At 32.3% G+C, this 19,448-nt stretch overlaps 1 protein-coding gene across 6 annotated transcripts in view; it reads left to right on the forward strand.

Annotated features, from left to right (window-relative positions):
* Positions 1 to 19,448, forward strand: part of LOC116413608 (uncharacterized) — a 209,973-nt gene that overhangs the window by 105,435 nt on the left and 85,090 nt on the right. For 4 of the 6 annotated variants that reach the window (XM_052900602.1, XM_052900599.1, XM_052900603.1 and 1 more), the window contains one exon: positions 7,947 to 7,980. The exons of 1 other annotated variant lie outside the window; for it this stretch is intronic. The gene's annotated coding sequence lies outside the window, so the exon portion shown is untranslated. Of the gene's footprint in view, positions 1 to 7,946; positions 7,981 to 14,174; positions 14,607 to 19,448 lie in introns of those variants that run through there. One more of the 6 variants, XM_052900604.1, reaches the window with a different exon arrangement.

Here is a 19,448-nt window from a genome sequence, read left to right on the forward strand (position 1 = left end):
TACATTAATTTAGGCTAATGTTACATTGGGTATTAAGGTTCGCGGAGCTAAATAAAAGAATAATAGAGAGAGGACGGCTTTTGTGTTACTCTATTAACGCTAATTACTGTATTAGGGAATCTCACGGGTTTTTAGCTTGCTATACTCTGTTCGATTGTGAAAACGAATGGCTAACTAAGAGAGATTTTTATAGATTTTCATTGTACTTTTAATGTATGTGTATTTGCTTTTTCTCCTAATAATAATATTCGTAAAATAGATCTTTTTGTGCAACTTACGAGTAGAATGGCAAACAAGCTGACGGCCCACCTGATGGAAAGTGGTAACCGTCACCTTTAGCCATAAGCAGTACCATAGACATAACAGAGTATATTATTTCGCCCATGATATCTCTGATGCATTGCCATTCCTGAGGACGCCTGCAAATTAATTGCTGTATTTGCATATATTGTTCATATTGCCATCACGGTAGAAACACGAATAGGACAGAGGTGCCAAAGTAAACGTTTGTACAAAGTCGCCCTCTGGTGTTTCATTTATTTCATACAAAAACTACTGTACTAAATTGCATGCGGTTTTCACAGTCGTATTCTTGAAGGTCCAGTTTAAATTCTGGCATATGTTTTACCTATATTTTTTATATATATTAGTTTATATATATATGTTGGCGTGAATTTACTGGGTACAGAGGAATAACACCTGAGTCCTCAGGAATGGCAACGCATGGGGGGTATCATGGGCGAAACAGTATACTCTGTTATGTCCATGGTACTGCTCATGTCTATAGGCGACGGTTACCACTTTCCATCAGGTGGGCCGTCAGCTTGTTTGCCATTCTAAGTTGTATAAAAAAAAAAAAACCTTGATATACCATCTAAATGTATATATAGTATATTTTTTTATTTTCTTTATTCTTGTGAAATTCACGTGTACGAAGTAACGGTGGTACTATTATGTACTAACGATAGTACTATATTACTTATACTGTGGTAAAGAAAAATTTGTTCATAATATCTATGATATATCTCGTCTTACAATAGTGCATTTTATTTTTTTATGTTTTATATATATATAATTAAAATTATTATTATTAAAAATTCACACCTATCCTTTAAAGGAAGGGAAATTGCATACTAATTCCCAACAGTTTTTATTATCATTAATTTATTTCTCTATCTATCTATGTGAAACCAGAATGGATGGCTAGTCATAAATACGTATATTGCGAATTCTGACACGAGTGAAAATATCTTTTAGTAAAATAAATACCGTAACATATAATATCATAACGGTAAAAAAACCTACCTACAGACATAAATGAGTTACCGCATACTTTCTCTCTAATCTCCACTAAGTTATTTCATTTTTATGCCGTCAAAATTATTACCACACAAAAATTAACACAACATAAAACCACAAAACAAAAACGCTGTAAAAATTCCTGAGAGCCCAAACAAACGTCGCGCGTTCACACATAAACAATGTTATTTCATTAGCAACTCAAAACGGGGACTTTAACAATAGAGGCGCGTTTACATTATCCAATGTGCAATAGCCTGACAGTGTGGCCATCATAAAATTATATTTTCTACTGTACTACAGCTAAAAAATGTTTTTTTTATATACAACTTAAAATGACAAACAAACTGACGGCCCACCTGATGGAAAGCGGTAACCGTCGCCTATAGACATGAGCAGTACCATGGACATAACAGAGTATGCTGTTTCGCCCATAATACCCCCCATGCGTTTCCATTCTTGAGGACTCAGGTGTTATATCTCTGTCTCCTGTAAATTCACGCCATATACCACCCTTCAAACCGAAATACAGCCATGCAAATACAACTGCTTCACGGTAGAAACACGAATGGGACAGAAGCTTTGGCAAATTTTTAGCACAAAACAAAAGAATTTATATTTCAAGATGGCCACACCGTCAGTCATTGTACGGCAGTGTGGATAATGTAATTCGCCCATTACCGACCGGAAACCTCGCTGGTTGGGAGGTGATAGTAATCTATGCTTTTTAATTACACCTATAGGCTCCTCCCGTAATTTTTAATGAACTGTCCAATCGCGTTGTGAGCCGTTGACACGACTGTCATTTGGGCATGGCGTATTAATCATGCCATGTCAGTTATGGTGTTGGTCTAAGTACGAACTAGTGATGTGATGACAAGGAAAACAAAAATTTGAATAAATCTACATGAATTTAAAAATTCGTTATCAATTTTTAAGCGACTTATAAATTTAAATTCATCTGTATTTTTGTGTGTACTCTATGTACTCTTATTCATTAATTCTAACGACATTTTGCATTTATTGTTCTTAATATTTGTATATTTAAATGTATTAAATTTTGTAATTCATGTCTTCACTACTATGTCTTGAATATAACCGTGGCGACCCCGTATGGACAAAAGGAGTGTAGGACGATCCCTCCCCCTACTAGATGTGGTGACGACCTCAAATGCATTGCAGGGAGTTAGTGGATGCGGGTGGTTCAGGATAACGGCTGAAATAATGATAACGTCAATTCGTTGTTTTCTCAAATTCGTTACACTCAAGATTTTGCATTCAAACAAATAACAAGGCACACCTCCAATGCCTTTAGTGTTGTGGGTGATTATGGGCGGCGGTAGTCACTTACCATCAAGTGAGCCGCATACTCGTTTGCCCCTGTGTTGTAAAAAAAAGTGAACAGTAAGAAAGCTAACTTTAAACTTTCGCTTTGTCTATACATATTTTAAATACACTATTTCAAGTTAATGCGATGAAAAATTTTTATACTCACTAACCAGCTTCTTTATTGCCGACGTTTCGAGATAGAAATTCCACCATGTCATGGTTACGATAGGACAAAATTTTTGCATCCTGCAAACATTTTTCATCGCACTAATTCCCTTTAATATTAAATATATATATATATATATATATATATATATATATATAACTCGATTGAATCACCTACGCAGCTGTGAGTTTATAATTTTTTCCTGTCTATCATTTAAAATTAAAGTTTGATATACAGTGTAAAAGTTAGCGGGTAAGGTAAGCGTTGGATCTTTAATTCGATCTGACAGGATGGTTATTGATGATTGAGTAATTGCCTCTTTAGAACGATTTTTAGGAGCTGCGTTCGTTTACTTCGGTATCTAAGTTTGGTTCTTAGTTTAACTCTGCTATATTTATACACAGAACTCGCACGCTGCGAATTCTGTGTATAAATATATATGATTTTAAATAACCTTTATTGCATTTAAAAAATCAAATACCAAAAATAAAGTTGTGTTACTGTGACACATACACTAATTAATGTATTTTGTTGTGAGTTCCATCTTTGCTTGGTCTAAAATCCTAACTGCGGTTGCCAACCTGCTTGTCAAGCGTAGCAACTACTGCTGATAAAACTCTCTCTATGAAAGTGGCTAATGTACAGGATTGGGCTTTTAACGATATGACAAAAGATATGATGTTAACTATGAACCATTTTGCATACGTTAAAAATACAAAAATAATATAAAATTTATTTTTTATAACATTTAATCCAATATATAATCCATCCGTTATAATTTAATATGTAATTTTCCTCATACTTCCTACTTTACGCCCGTATAACAGTGCCGACACGAATCTAATTTGGCTCATGTGTAACACACTCAATAAGTAGCCGCCTAATACTTCACTCAAAAATTTACGTACATTTTATACGTTGGATATGTAATTTACAGCTGCTCAAGCGGATGGCTTCTCACAAATTATGATACAAAATAACACATTTCTCTCGCCGACACGACTCGCTTATAATACGGCCAAGGTTCGAAATTAACTATAATTGCTTAATTCGGAACTCATGCGTTGTTTGTCCAGATCGCCGCAAAGGGTTCTAGGTAGGGAGAGAGATAGGTGTATCGTACAGTGATAGGTTAGATAGAGACGGGTGTATGCTGTTAGAAATCGGCGCCGATGTTGTGTCCGCATCGACGGATACCTTCCCAGTAATGGGAATAACGTGTGAAGGGAATGAGAGTACGATCATTAGATCTGCTTTTTATATAGCACGGTAATGATGTATGTATTAAAAAAATACATATAACAACAATACTAAAATGTCTGGTAATCTATGTAACGAGGACGTTATGGTTTGGTTTATTATACTGAATCGAAAAGACCTCGATGTGACGGCGAATGGTCATAAATTCTATTATAATTTCATCAATGTTGGGGGAAAGGGATTGTTAGTAATGAAAACTGAGAATCCCATTGCTAGCAATATACTCAACCAGGTCGACCTCCTCGCGTTTCTCCCTGGAAACTATCATGGTTAATTCTTGAAGAATTCATCGTGATGGGCTGACTGGCCTGTTTTCGTTCTCATCTATCACCCTTCACTGGTGCTCCGCCAGCGTATCCCGTTAGCGCAGGCGGGGTTACCATACAATTTTCACCCATCAAAATAAAACCTCATCAATGCATATGCTTATTAATTTCCAACCAACTTTTAGATGATGGGGGAGAAGGGAGAAATAGGCTCTAAAAGGTTGCCTGCAAGATATCGCTTTTAGCGTTAAGGACGCCCATTGTTTTCTTACTGTGATTATTTCTTGTCTATTTAATGCGTAAGTTTACTATTGTAATCTTTCGGAGGAAATAATAAAGAGTATCTATTTATTTATCTATCTATTTAAAGGCTCCATTGTTAGCAATATACCCTATCAGATCGACCTCCACGCAAACCATCATCATGAGCTCCCTGCCGAGGTTTTCCTAAGGGACTACAGCATGGGGTTCTTTAAAAGGGGGGTAAAGAGGTTTCTTCAGGGTCGGCAACGCGCGTGTAACACCTCTGGTATTGCAGGCGTTCATTGGCTACGGTAACCGCTTACCATCAGGTGGGCCATATGCTTGTTTGCCACCTCAGTGGTATAAAAAAAAAATATTATTGTATTTGTCATGATGGACGAATTGATCAGTATTCATACTTACCTTCCTTAACATTTCTCACTGATGCCCCACCAGTATAGACTGATAGTGCAGGTAGGGTTGCCATCTCCTTTTTACTCATTAAAAAAATCTCTTAGGAAATACTATACGTGCATTAATAGCTGTTAACATGCTTCCTAATTTTAGACTCCAAAATATAACAAAACTGAACTTTACTTACACAGTATGCCTACTTTAATAATGTTAAGTAATCATATACTTATAAAATCGTTTATCCTAATTGTTTGTTAATGCACAATAAAAAATACCAAGTCTAGAAATCTTTATAGATTTCTAGACTAAATTATTTTGGAGTTATGCTCCAAATTTTATAATGTAAGCATCCGCTAAGAAAAGGATATTCGACAATTTCAACTTAAAAGGGAAACATGATACAACGTGTACAAAGCCGAGGACAACTTCTAGTCTATGATGAAGAGTAACTCTCTTATTCAGAAAAAGTAAAATTTTCTGCAAACTAATTTTAATTATTACACTCTTTTGTCACATTCTTTCAAATTTGGAATTTGACGTAAAAGAAAGAGACAAAACAGTTCAATAGCTAAAACAAGTTTTAAGGTTTGTTAATAACGTAAGAAATAAGAAATGATATTCGAGAATTTCAACTTAAATAGAAATCGTGATAAAACGTGTGCAAAGCTGCGGACAACAGCTAGTCTGTGATAAAGGTTTGTCTTTGACGCTATTGCTTTCACTATAATAATAGGTGACAATCGACAAAGCATCTAATTAATCCACTTGTGAGTGATCACAAATGGTGTTATTAGAGGCATTGTAACGACTGTGGAGTCGTTAGCATATTTATCAACCGACTTAAAAAAAGAAGAGCCTTTCAATTCGGTTGTGTTTTTTTTTATATATGTTACATCATATCTCCTTTATTTATTAACCAATTTGGAAATTTCTAATTTATTTATCTCTAAGGATATGTTTTCAGATTGAAATTTTATTAAAATAATTTTAGTTGTTTAGTTTTACATCAGGAAAAACTTCAATTTTAACAAAACCAGTTATATTGATTTCCTAACGAAACTACTGAATTTTCGGACTCGAATTTTCGAACATTTCGTGTTTTTGTTTATACCAAAATCGGTACAGTAAATAAAGCTTAAGATTTGGTTCGTCATAAATCCTACCTTGAAAGTCCAAAGGAACGATACTTTAACATTTTTGATATTTTTAAATGGTCCGTGTTATGTAATTTTGACTTCGAATAAAATTATGAATTTTTGTTTCGATCGGGCCTCGCAATTACGGAAAACATTTTATGGTAGGCCCTCTGATTTTGATAAAATTTATACAGGGTGTCCGGTAATGAATGGATAACCTTGAAACGTCTTATAGTTCAACTTATGGCCGTCATATATATGACCAATCTATAGATATATTCTTTCAAAATAAAAAAATAATTTTTCTGATCAGTTTACAACTGATGGAGTTAAGAGGTGACAAACGAATTGAAAACCTCCTTTCATTTTAAACTGGGTTGAAAAACCTTATACCTACAGAAGTTAGTAGCCGGATCTTAGCCTATAAACGTGTTCAAGTCGAGTTTTACAAGTAGCAATCTATTATTACTACTCATATTATAGAAATTGTTATCAAACATGTAAATTAAATGATATTAATATAAAACTAAGTAAAATACGAGACAGAATGCAATACAGATATTATTTGTCAATATAAAACGCCCACGCTTACTCTTTGTGTAAGTTCGTTGATCTTAACTAGGAGTCTAGATAATAACATTTTCGCCGAGAATTCCTATAAGAATATATTAGTACACTTTATGAGATATTAAAAAAAAATACTTTTATGTCCCCTTTTTATTATATCAGGCCATGTACGAGTGTAACGACCTGCTTTGTTACTGGAATGTTGAAGAATTTGTTTTCGCTTCGCGTGTATTTCGGAATTATTCGGAACCTAATCTTATAGAGTTGGGGGGAACGATAGTGTTAATAATGTATTTTCAAAAATGGAACCAATGAATAATTGAATGAATGAATGAATTACTTTATTCGCTTGAATACAGGTTATTATATTAAAAGTACGTAATGTTAAAGAAAAGACTGCATTCGACCGTGTGGCGTGGAAATATTTCATTTTGAACTTATTCTTAAAATTTTACACTAAAATAGTCTTTAAGTGAATAAAAATTCTCAAAAAGCCAATTGTAAAGTTTCTCATTAAATTTTAATAATATAAATAATTATAGATTTTATAAGTGAATAATAACAAAATTAAAATTATCACGTCTATAGACGGTTCTTTCATTTATAATTAATATAATAATAAATGGCATTATAAAGAAAAGAACGAGCATATTTATAAACAACATATACATATTTATAGTCAACGCCTTACTGTCCGACTTGACCCACTGAAACTGCGCAGAGATGTTGCATCTCTGTGCATCTTCTACCGAATTTATCATGGGGAGTGTTCTGAGGAATTGTTCGGATTGATACCTGCTGCTAATTTTCACCACCGTACAACCCGCCACAAACTAAAGTTTCATCCCGATCATCTGGACGAGTGGCGATCTTCCACCGTGCGTTTTTCAAGGCACTTTCTTCCACGCACAACCATTCTTTGGAATCAACTTCCAGCAGCAGTTTTTCCGAACCGATACGACAACATAACCTTCAAGAAAAGAGTATATTCCTTTTTAAAAGGCCGGCAGCACACCTGCAATGCCGCTGGTGTTGTGGGTGATCATGGGCGGCGGTAGTCACTTACCATCAGGTGAGCCGCATGCTCGTTTGACCCCTGTGTTGTAAAAAAAAAAAACAATGGTCCCGTTGCTAGCAATATACTCTATCAGGTCGACTTCCACGCGGCTTACCTTGGAAACCAACTTGGTTAATTAAAATTTACAATAATAAAAATTAACTAATTAAAAATAACATTCTTTCTAATCTGTACTTTCCTTTTTTCAGATGTCGTTGTAAACTTCGAGACATCATTATATAGGTTAGTTATATGTTTTTTTTTTACTATCATAGAAAAGTTATACTACTTTGAAAATGGGTTACGATCCGTCTTCAAAATGAGACATCATAATCGTCAGAACAAGAGTATCTAATTCCATCATTGTTTAGTTTGGCTTCTATATTCCGAGGTAATAAACTGGGCTCGTGTTCAAATATAGATGTCGTGAAATGACTAAGTTTCTAAATGAGGGCGGTGGCATTTTTTCTGAAATGAGTTGACATCTAGCCGACACTACGTAAAAATTATACAATGAACCGACTTCAAAAAAGGAGGTGCAATTCGTTTGTATTTTTTTACATTTGTTACCTCATAACATAACTAATAACGCAACTTTTAAAATATTTTAATTATATCAGAAAAAGTACCGCCCTTTTTTAACTTCTTTATATTGATGTTTTAAAATTATTGCTTAGTATTTCATATATATATATATATATATATATATATATATACATATATATATACATCAGCTTGTATGTTAACACCTTCCGTTAGGTGGGGCATCAGTTTGCTCGACATTCTCAAGAAAAATATCCTACATATATATTACAATCAAACCTTATTTTTCCAAACTGCGAAACAGTTTCTTGGCAAGATAAATATAAATAAATATCCCTAGATTTATCATATCACGCTATCTAGTCCTGAACTAAGGAAAGCAAAGTTTGTTATACAACTAGACTAATATGGGTACTAGATAAAGTTATATATATACACATATATGGTATATACAGTCCGGTATAAAATAGGCCACTCCTTCCATTCCCGTGGGTGTCGTAACAGCCGACTAAGGGAGGACGAGGGATAGGCAGCAGCGTCTCTCTTAAAACATCTCTAAACCCTAACTGCGGTTGTCAACTCCCTGCCAAGCGTGGCGACTACTGACAAAACCTCCCAAGGGCTAATGAGACTAATGCTCAGCAGTGAACTGTTAAAGGCTGATATGATGATGTTGATATATATATATATATAAACACTCTATTTTATTATTTAAATCGCTATCAAGTATCTCTGTACATACTAAAATTTTACTGCTAAAGAATGCCTATAGCATTAATTAATGATTTTGCCTTATGGTTCACATTTTGCTAGTTAATAAAATTTTAAATTAATGTGTAGGAATTTCACGTCTACCCAAAGATTGTCTGCAATAACCCTTTGTACTTCATAAATGTAATATATTTTATATATATACCTATTTGTATTATTCATTAAGTGGTGCAATAAAGAGTAAATAAATTCTCTTTTATATTTTTTTACGGAATTTTGATAGAAACACATTATGATCGAAAGAATTCATTAAATATAACACTAACTAGTAAAATAACGTTATAAATACGTAATAAAGGCCGAGCTTCGCAATAAATAAGTGATACCAACTCAACTTTACGGCCAGTTTACTTTGCAACGCATAAAATTTCGAATACGCACAAATGCACGTTTATTCTACGTAGAAACCGTAAAATTTCCGGTTTTGTAATCGGAAAGCTTGCATGGCGCAACATAGACTACTTGTTGCTTTGTGTATGTGGTTCCGGATTGTATTCCCTGTTAGACCAATTTAAGGAAGAAACTTTAAGCTGACTTTTGAGGCAAATTGAGATCAAATAGAAATAACTGTAGTTTAAGTATCACCTATCCATTCCTTATCCATGGATATCGTATGCAGCCATGAGAACTTAATGGTCGAGAGATGAGCAGCAGCGTCCATCTTAAAACATTATCAAAAGCCTAACTGCAGTTGCTAACCCGCCTGCCAAGTGTGGCAACTACTGGCAAAACCCTCCCTTATGGGGAGGCCTTTGTTCAGCAATTCAGTTAATGGCTGATTTGATGATGATGATGTAAATATTAAATACACGCCAAATGCGATTTTTTATTCTTACTCACACTTCAAATATTTTGTCTCCAAATCAATATGATTTCCTTTACTTTTATCCACTCTCAAGTTATCATACATTTTTATCATAAATCACAAAGTGAACGGTGAAAACAAAATTAGGTAACGCCCTTTTGTATGTTCCTACCTGGTTTGCTTGCTCGGGAGTCAATGGATGCAGGTGGCTAAGGACCGTTTCTTATGGCAGTGTATGAGGGAGGCCTATGTTGAGCAGTGAACAGTTAATGGCTGATAAGGTGATGATAATGGTGATCTATTTTGCTACCATCATTCATATATACTGTTTACAAGTACCGAAATATTTACTCTAATTTCTTTAAGCCTATTTCGCTTTTCCTCAATAGTTTCTCCATTTCTCCAATTTTATTGCTCGAAAATTTCACGAACAGAATGTTTTACCAAAAATTGCTAAAAAAATATCAATTTTGGCAATGCTGTTCAAATAGTATTTATTTTCCTCACATTTCATGTTTTTCATACTCACAATTTCATTCCTTAATCGAATTACTTTAAGACACAAACTTCAAGTCCAGGCATAAATTTCTTAAATGCTTGGATTTAATTTAATTTAACAACTTACTAGACAATAACTTACAAGATCCTGGGACTAACAATTAATATAATGCAATTACATGTAATTAATACAACACTAGGTTACACAAGATATATATTTGATGTACCTATATATTGATATACTACGTACTCCTACGTAATATATCAAAATAACGATCACGCGTTAACTGCAGTGTTGGCGGGATAGCTGCCTACATCCTGTCTCATTCTAATGCATAGCGTTATTCGCATATTAGATTGTGCATCGTTGCCTATTACCTTGACATGGTACAAAGTATGAGAAATCTGACGGTGAATAGCAATTAATTATATTTACTATTCAAAATACCTATAACAGGTAAGTCAAAAGTTATGCCAAAATTAGCCTATTATCATCATATGATATGTTCATAAATATCTATATATAAGAAAGAAAAAGAAGAATTAATATATATATATATATATATATATATATATAATATTTTTATTATTTTTTGAAAAAACTTAAAAATACATTTAAATTTAAAATTACTTAAGTACTTTTAAATTCAATCCATAAATAATTCAATATATAAATATAAAAATAGACATATTATATTATATGTACTATAATTATATTAAATATATCTTTATTCCAAATTCATAATTAAATATTAAGTCGAAATATAGCTGAAGAACTGGCAGCTTTATTAGTTGAAATATGTAATTTCATTTCTTTTTTATTTATATTTCTTTAAATTTAGAATATCTAATTTGACTGATCAAGTATGTTATGAAGAACAATAGTTTAATAATAAATGACTCGAATCTAGAAACCGTTATCAATTTATATTAATAGTACATCACAGGATAAAGCGATGATTGTTCAACATGTTAACAACTGTTGTAAACAGATTCGAACTCCTTCGCAGTCAAACTTCGAATATTCTTGCAAAATTTCAGCTGCAAACATCAAGTAACGGAAATTGACTGCCTCAGGCGTCGGCCATTATATTCTTGTGTATTAACTTAATGGCTTATTTTGTAGATTTTTTTTGTTTTATAAACGATGACACCATTGCATTTAACGCTTATTGATCATAGTCTTTATCGGGAATTGAAAGCGTTCGATGTTTGACCTATTTTATACAAAATACGTTTATGAAAACATTTTATCTTTAAGATTACTTTTTCCGATAATATTATCTTCAATTTATCATTATGTAAAAATTGTGTAAATTTTTTGGGGAATATTGAAGAATTATGTAAAGAAATTCAAAGATGACAGATTTGTCAGAATGAATTAATATGGACAAAGACCTTTTTACAATTTCAAACATTAAAAATGTATGAGTATCTTACATATTTTATTTAAATTCTTGTATGATGTAATATTTTCAACTTTTTATGTAATGTATCACGAGCTATTTAATTCCAGAGACAAGCGAGCTTAAGTTAACATCTTGGTTTCTAATAAATATTCTCGCCGGCACGTATTCTTTGAAACGTAATTTTGTCTCTAATTAATCAGAAAAAAGTGTGGACAGAAACATTTAAATCAATGTCACAATGTCGCTTTTGCATCCAACAGATTAACGTTCGTGGAAACAAATCCATTTAGAAATACCTTGGCTCAGCGTAGTGACTTCGTTAAGGCGGCAAATTTGTTTTCTTCGAACTTTACAAAAACCATAGAGTTTGAGATTTGAAATACGAAAACAGAACGCGTTTATTAACTGCCAGTCCGACATGTTAAAACAGATGTTCCGCCTTGGCGCTTGACGGATGGGTCAGGAGAGGTCGGCCGCCATCTTGCGAGATTCCCGCCAATCGGTGCGTCCCCAGGGTGCCTGTCAACGGAACAGCGAAACAATTACCGGGATCGTGACTCTGTAAACAAAGCAGGTTAAAGCATTCAAGACGGTGTAATTAAAGAAAGATTCTGTTTAAATAAGCTTAGGCTTTCAAATAACAGAGATATTATTACGGGGATCATCCAACTGCCATCTGCCTTTGTCGTTTACCTGTCAACTCAATTTTTACAATATAGATTAAGGTAGAAATGGAATTATAAATATCGCTCCAAACATCGTGACGAAAAGGTAATTAAAAGACTTTTAATAGAATAAATTATAATATTCAGTACCGTTTTCCTTTTTACTATTCATTATATTAGCAAAAAGTAATATTAATTAAAGATTAACAGCGATTTAAATGAACTGAAAAGAAAGCAGTCCAAAACTACAAACATAGGAAGTTCATGAAATTCCAATTAATTAATAATAAATAAATATATATGTACAATAAATATGTATTCGAAAAATAATAAGAAGAACCTTAGCTAAATAATAATAATGATTAAACTCCTAAATCAATTCTAAAACTTTTCCGTCAAGGCTACATTAAGTTATTAAACCGGCATATCGGCAAACAGCTCATTAGTCCACACGTAACAATTATCTGTCAGGTCAAAACTGAGCTTGGCAGCTTCCAATCATTTCGATATGCACCTGTTGTGGGTCGGCTCTTCTCTTTTAATGAAGACATTTAGTTCCTTAGCAGGTGTCCGTGACTCCTGATCGGAATCAACCTCTATTATGTTATTTAAATCATCGTGCGCTTTGTTTTCTTCTATAGCTTTTTTTTTTTTTGTGCGTCCCGCAAATAACTTTATTGTCCCTGTTACAATTTATTGCGGTACAAAGGTGCATAATAAATTGTATCAGTATGTTAACAGATGTATGCAATTAAGTTGTAAAGTTCGTATTGTTTAATTCGATTCGACTAAGGTTTTGTTGTAAAAGCCTTTAGTTTTATTTAAACAATAGAAGTACCTTAATTTAATACCGATATATCATGCATTGTCATTTAAATATATAAATTTCATTAGCAAATGTAAATGTATACAAAAATGTATTTTTAATTTAAATACGTCAGAGCAAACATTAATACAACATGCCAGTATAAAACTATGTTGTTCTCAAGTTGTTTTACTTTTTCTGACAATATTATGAGCATGTCAATTCAAACAACCCGAAAAACATTGTTTCGCGTTTCGAATTTCGAATTTCGAATACTCATTGATCTGTATACATTAATCTCTAAAAGAAACGTCGTTAGTAGCCTTCAGTATTTCAACACAAAGATAAATCACAAGACAAACGAGATAAAAATCAAATTTCAATGTCACTGTCATTTCAGCACCAACAAGTTGGAAAAAGGCTTGAGCTCCTATAAGATAATACATGAGATTTTATTGAAAAGTCTACAGCCTCCTATAACCCACTGTCGACTTTATTAGCAAATAATTAGAGTTTCATATCAATCGAGCTCGATTATTGGATAAGTTTCTCAAAATAAAAGTTATTGAATGATCTCTGATTAGATGATTATCGGAGCAGGGTCGCATTGGAACTTGGCTGTTGTACGAACATTTTATATGGTAATTGAATTGTAATATAAGCATTCGCTTTCGAGGCTTCATTATTAGTGGTTTATTGCGATCAGTATCGGTAACACGAGTATGTACTGGCAGGCGTGAGTTGTGCTCCGACATCGTCTCTAAGGCACAAGCATTCGAGAATAATTATAATAAACATGGTATCGGTTACATGATTTTAATGAGGTGAAAGTCATAAGAAAACATTTCGTATAGGCCCCGAAACGTTTCCAAGCAAAAAAAGGACAATGGTGCGGCAGATGCGTCCAGGGACTGAACAATTAATTTTATACATTTATAAAAATAACGTCTCTATCGAGAGGAAACCATTTCTTCGAAGATTCGACGCGTTATAAATTTTTGTGTGAATGGTTTTTATAAAGGGTGGGACCCATTCGCCATATGCCCGTGTGATGTTTTATTCAGTCTCGGTTTGCTGCTGCGGATGACCAGTGCTTTTTATAGTCGCTCTTCACGTTGCGGTGAAATATTAAATGTAGTGCCTCTTTTTTGTTGTTCTTGTATTTTTCGGAATACGTATTGTGGTCTGTAAATATAAATAGTGTTTATCAAAGTTTACGTTTTAAAACCGTTGTGAATTCAAAGTGAAAAAATAATGCAATGAAATACAATATCACGGAGTTGTTATTTTGTTAGTTATTAATCTAAATTATTTGTGATAGTGAATGTGTTCATTAAAAGATATTTGGTATAATGATATAAAATTATTATCAAGTAAGTTAAATATAATAGTTTTTTTTTATTTTTTATACATTACATTCTATAATTAGGAATAATAATTGTTTTTGTTGGTTTTAATACTTTAATTCAAAACTATAAATTTAAAGTATTTCAGATAAATCTAATCAGTTTCGATTTATAAGTGATAATATACAAGTAATTGTGAGAAAAGTTTTGTTAAGAAATCTTACTATGTATTCTTTTGTATTCTTTTATTCTTTATTGTACACAAAACATACTGTTAATTACAATTCATTATAAACATAATGTACAAAGGCGAGCTTATCTCTAATAAGAGATTTCTTCCAGCAAAACCTTTCCATGTTAATTGTGTTATTTTAAAAATATAAATAGGCAGTCATACGATCTGTATATATTGTATAAACGCATAAGTTATGTAGTATTCAATCACACTTAAACGGTTAAATACCTAAACTTAAATTATATTTGTCTCACGCATATATTTTACATGCGGAAAAAGTAGCAAGAAATGGCTAGTTCATAATAAAATACAGTATACAAATTGAGAATTTCAACCTATTTTAAGTCTGTTAAAAACCAATTAATACGAACTAAAACACAATGTATTAAGCTATTGAATTCAATATCAAAACCAAGATATTGAAATAACTTAATTATAAAAAGTCAACCAACACAAAGCTATTATTCTGCTCATAAAAATACCATTAACATTCGCAAAAAGTGAAAATTCAATGTGACAGATGGTCAAAAGCCCACATACATAATATTTCCATTATATTAGGGACTTTTTTGACACGACTATTGAAATAGGTCAACAAATAATGCTTCATAATAGAAATGGCGAATGCTTAGTTGGTCGCAATGGGCCGATTTGTACGAGTATTGTGTGAAATTTTATAGAAATAAATTCGTGTGGGAATTTATTGTGAACAAATATTGTTGCTTAATGTAGACATTATGGAATTCTTTGAATATATAATACCCTCATCTGCGATATTGGAAATTTGGAAGAGGCTCGTTTTATTCATTTCGTCGTTGAATACAAATTTAGATAAAGCTGTTTATTATTTAGCAGCTCTGTTCTGCGGCTTCGCCCACGTGTACTATATGTACTTATAGTACATATAGTACACGTGGGCTTATGTCCACTATATGTACTTATAGTACATATAGTATTGTAAATACTAAATTAGTTTATAACCTCCCCGTGTACTAAATTTCATTCAAATCCGTTTAGGAGTTTTTATTTATTTATTTAAAAATCATTTATATATTTATATACATATAAAAGTAACAAACGTTCATCTTTCTATCTTTAAAGACTTTCGCATTTATATCATCATCATCATGTCAGCCTTTAACTGCCCACTGCATAAGCCTCCCCCATGGAGAACTTTGCCAGACTTAAAATGTTTGTGGACTTATTTCCTATATATTTATTTTCTTGTTATCATGGTCTTATACGATGCATCCCAATTCGACATGATTTGCATTACTTACTTTTCTCACTTAAAAAAAATAACACCAACTTTAAAATTGGCAAAATTATTTATTTTGATTTAAAAACTTAACCAATTTTGATAAAATTTCTCTACGTCTAAAAGTATATACTTACTTCCAGATAAAAAATAATATTTTTTCGCAATATTCTATTAATGACAGAGTTATTCAGTAACAAACAGAAAAAAATACAACCGAGAAACGAATTCCAAATTCGACCAAATACCAAAAATCTCGAATATCATCAGAATTAATAGTTAAACATTTAGGACTACAATAAAAACTGCCTAGTCACGGTAAGCACACAGTTTGTCTATAGTTCATGGTGGCGCTAACCCATTATTGTTTTAGGTCTCATGGCGCCAAACACATGGCGCGCTACATCTTAAGCGTATTTCTATAAAATGTTTACGATTGTTACTAAAAAAATAAACAGTAAAAGTGATTTCTTCCTTCGGCAGGGTCGTAAAGTTTGTATACCTACTTATCGGGAGGCATTGAAGGATTAAGTTTGTACTATCAATATTAGTTTTATTTAAATTACAATTTACAATTTACTACTTTTACAGTATAATCGATTTGAAGGGTGGGATATGGCAGTAAATTTACAGGTTACAGAGTAATAACACTTGAGTCCTCAGGAATGGCAACGCATGAGGGGTATTATGGGCGAAACAGTATACTGTGTTATGTCCATGGTGCTGCTCATGTTTATAGGCAACGGTTACCATTTTCCAAGAGGTGGGCCGTCAGCTTGTTTGTCATTGTAAGTTGCATAAAAAAAATTAATAATAATATATATAATAATAATTTTCAACTGTTTTCAAAAAAAGAGTCTATTGTATTTTTTTAAGTTTGTTACCTCATAACTCCGTAAATTATAAACTAAATTGAAAAATTCTTTTTGTATCATAAATTGTATAGTTTTAGATCTTATTGAAATTTTATCAACACCAGTTCAGTAATAATAAACTGTATTAACTTTTTTTTAACACATATACTTCAACCCATAGGGTTGCAATATCAAAATATGGTAATTTGAAAAAATTTAATTATGATAACACAAGGCCAGGTGAACGTAACAAAACAGACTTTAAATTTAAAAACTATAGTAACAATGTTGCTATATAAAAATTTGTACTCAATTTAGAACAAAATTAAACTTTTAAATTAATAGCAATATAGATAATTATTTAATAATAAATTAAAACCAATGGTTAGCTGGTTGAGAATGCCATATGGCATTAAGCTCGCTATTTGTACAAAATTGTATTGTGCAATAAAAAATAAATAAAAAAATAAATAAATAAAACTACTTTAATAATATATAAATTAGTTTTACGTAATTATTAATATAAAATAATCTACTCATATACTGTATATTATTAAAATTTTAAAATACATACTCAAATAAAACAAAACAGTTAAACGCACACAAAATAATAAAACAGAGAAGCAATGCAATAAAATAATATTGTTACGCACCATTGTATAGTCGCAAGAAGTTTTCTAACAGTTAACGTTTCTTGCTTGGGATACTTTTAGAAAGTAAAATCAGAATGAAGGATCTCAAACAATGGACTCTTCAATTGCCACTTCAAAGTGCTGGCTGCTAAGTCACAAGCAACATAAAATCCAACAATAGGGATAAAAATGCTTAATTTATCTTTAGAATGCTTCTAGCGCCGTTCCATTCTTCTGAACAACTACTGACCATTTATTATTTTATTATGTAAGTAAACAACTTGTATTTTGAGTATAATTTTATTATCATAACTTTTTAAGTGTTTTTTTTTAATAATCTGTTTTGTTGATTTTAAGAATTAATAAACAGAATTGAATCCAATTTGAATTGTTTGTGAATTTATTAACATAGAAATTGAATATTTTTTTATTATTCCCAGCGAAAGTAAATTAAATTTGATACCATTTTTATGTTTTAAAAAAAATTTGTCTACTATTTTAGTAATAGCTTTGTTTTGTTATTAGTATTCTAATCATATAAAATGTTACTATTTATTATTTAATACACACACACACACACTCATGTATATATACACAATTTTATTATTTATATATGTATTACCGTATCAACTTTTGAAGAAATACACGATACACAAAATTAAAGCTTCATCAATCATCTCTCAAAGAAACGCAATTTACGAGTTTGCCGCCATGCGCTAAGGAGCTTTACCTGAGAGCGTCGAAAAAAATCACAGAAAAAAAGGTGACAATAACTACGACATGCCAGTAAACTAGTAAGACATCTCAATTTATTGACTCGACTTTACAATCGTCCACGGGATCTAAAGGAATCAATTTGTTCTTGGAAGTATCCTCGAGCGATTTGGTGACAAAAGTTTTGAACTCAATTATCTTCAACACCGCCTATTTATGACTTTATTAAAAGCTTTTGATGCTACCGTTTCGGCTTAAGCATTAAACGAGGTTTTAGAAACACGAACTGTAACTGAGTTAAAATAAAAGTCGGTAGTAGAATATTTAAGTTAGATTCTATCAGGAACGGTTCATTTGTGACCGATCCTCCGTATCCCCAGTCGACATTCCTGCATTCGGAATAAGATTATAATTCAACTGGTGACGGTATCTGATACCTATCTGGACAGCCCTCGAAGGTATCGGACTTGACAAGTCACTCTGCACTAAATTTTCAAGTTCATAAAGTGTGAACAGTTAAGTATAAATTATACGCAGTGAAGACAAAAATTTTCAACGGTTCATATCCTTTGAGAATTGTGAGTTCTAAGAAATATAGATGTTTATCGTCTTTAAGTTTCGGCACCGCTAACGAAGGTCGGTTTTGATACCTGTTTGTTTTTTCGTCCGCATCCTCTGAAATGTCAGCGAAGCACCCACGTCTCGTGATGTTAAAGAAAGATAACATAATAATCGATGACCAAGGTATTATTGTCATCGAAGATATTTTGAAACATTAAGTTGCTGAGTATAATTAAAAATGTCATTTTAAGCACAACCAAATCTACTAAATCTAATAAGTTGAAAGTTGAAACCTAGTTGTATACTATAACCATCGGCTAAGAAGGGGTTTTTGAAAATAGGTTCGTATTAAAAAAAGAAATATGATACCTTACGTATAAAGTTGTTCGTGCAGCTAAATTTTAAAATAAATGTTAAGACGTTTAATTAACTCAGTTCTAAAGAGGAATTACTACACTCTGCTATAGAAAACAAAGGATCTACAAAAAAATATGATAAACGCTATCTTTATAATCCCGCGTGTCCGTTGTTTGGCTACCCCAGCACATATGTCGCACAAGTTAACGCTCTTTTGTAAACCGTATCAAAATTAAGATAATGTATATTGTCCGTTCA

This window comes from Galleria mellonella, unplaced genomic scaffold (assembly GCF_026898425.1).
Source record: "Galleria mellonella isolate WM207_F2 unplaced genomic scaffold, CSIRO_AGI_GalMel_v1 utg65, whole genome shotgun sequence".
In the NCBI taxonomy this organism is placed as follows: domain Eukaryota; kingdom Metazoa; phylum Arthropoda; class Insecta; order Lepidoptera; family Pyralidae; genus Galleria; species Galleria mellonella.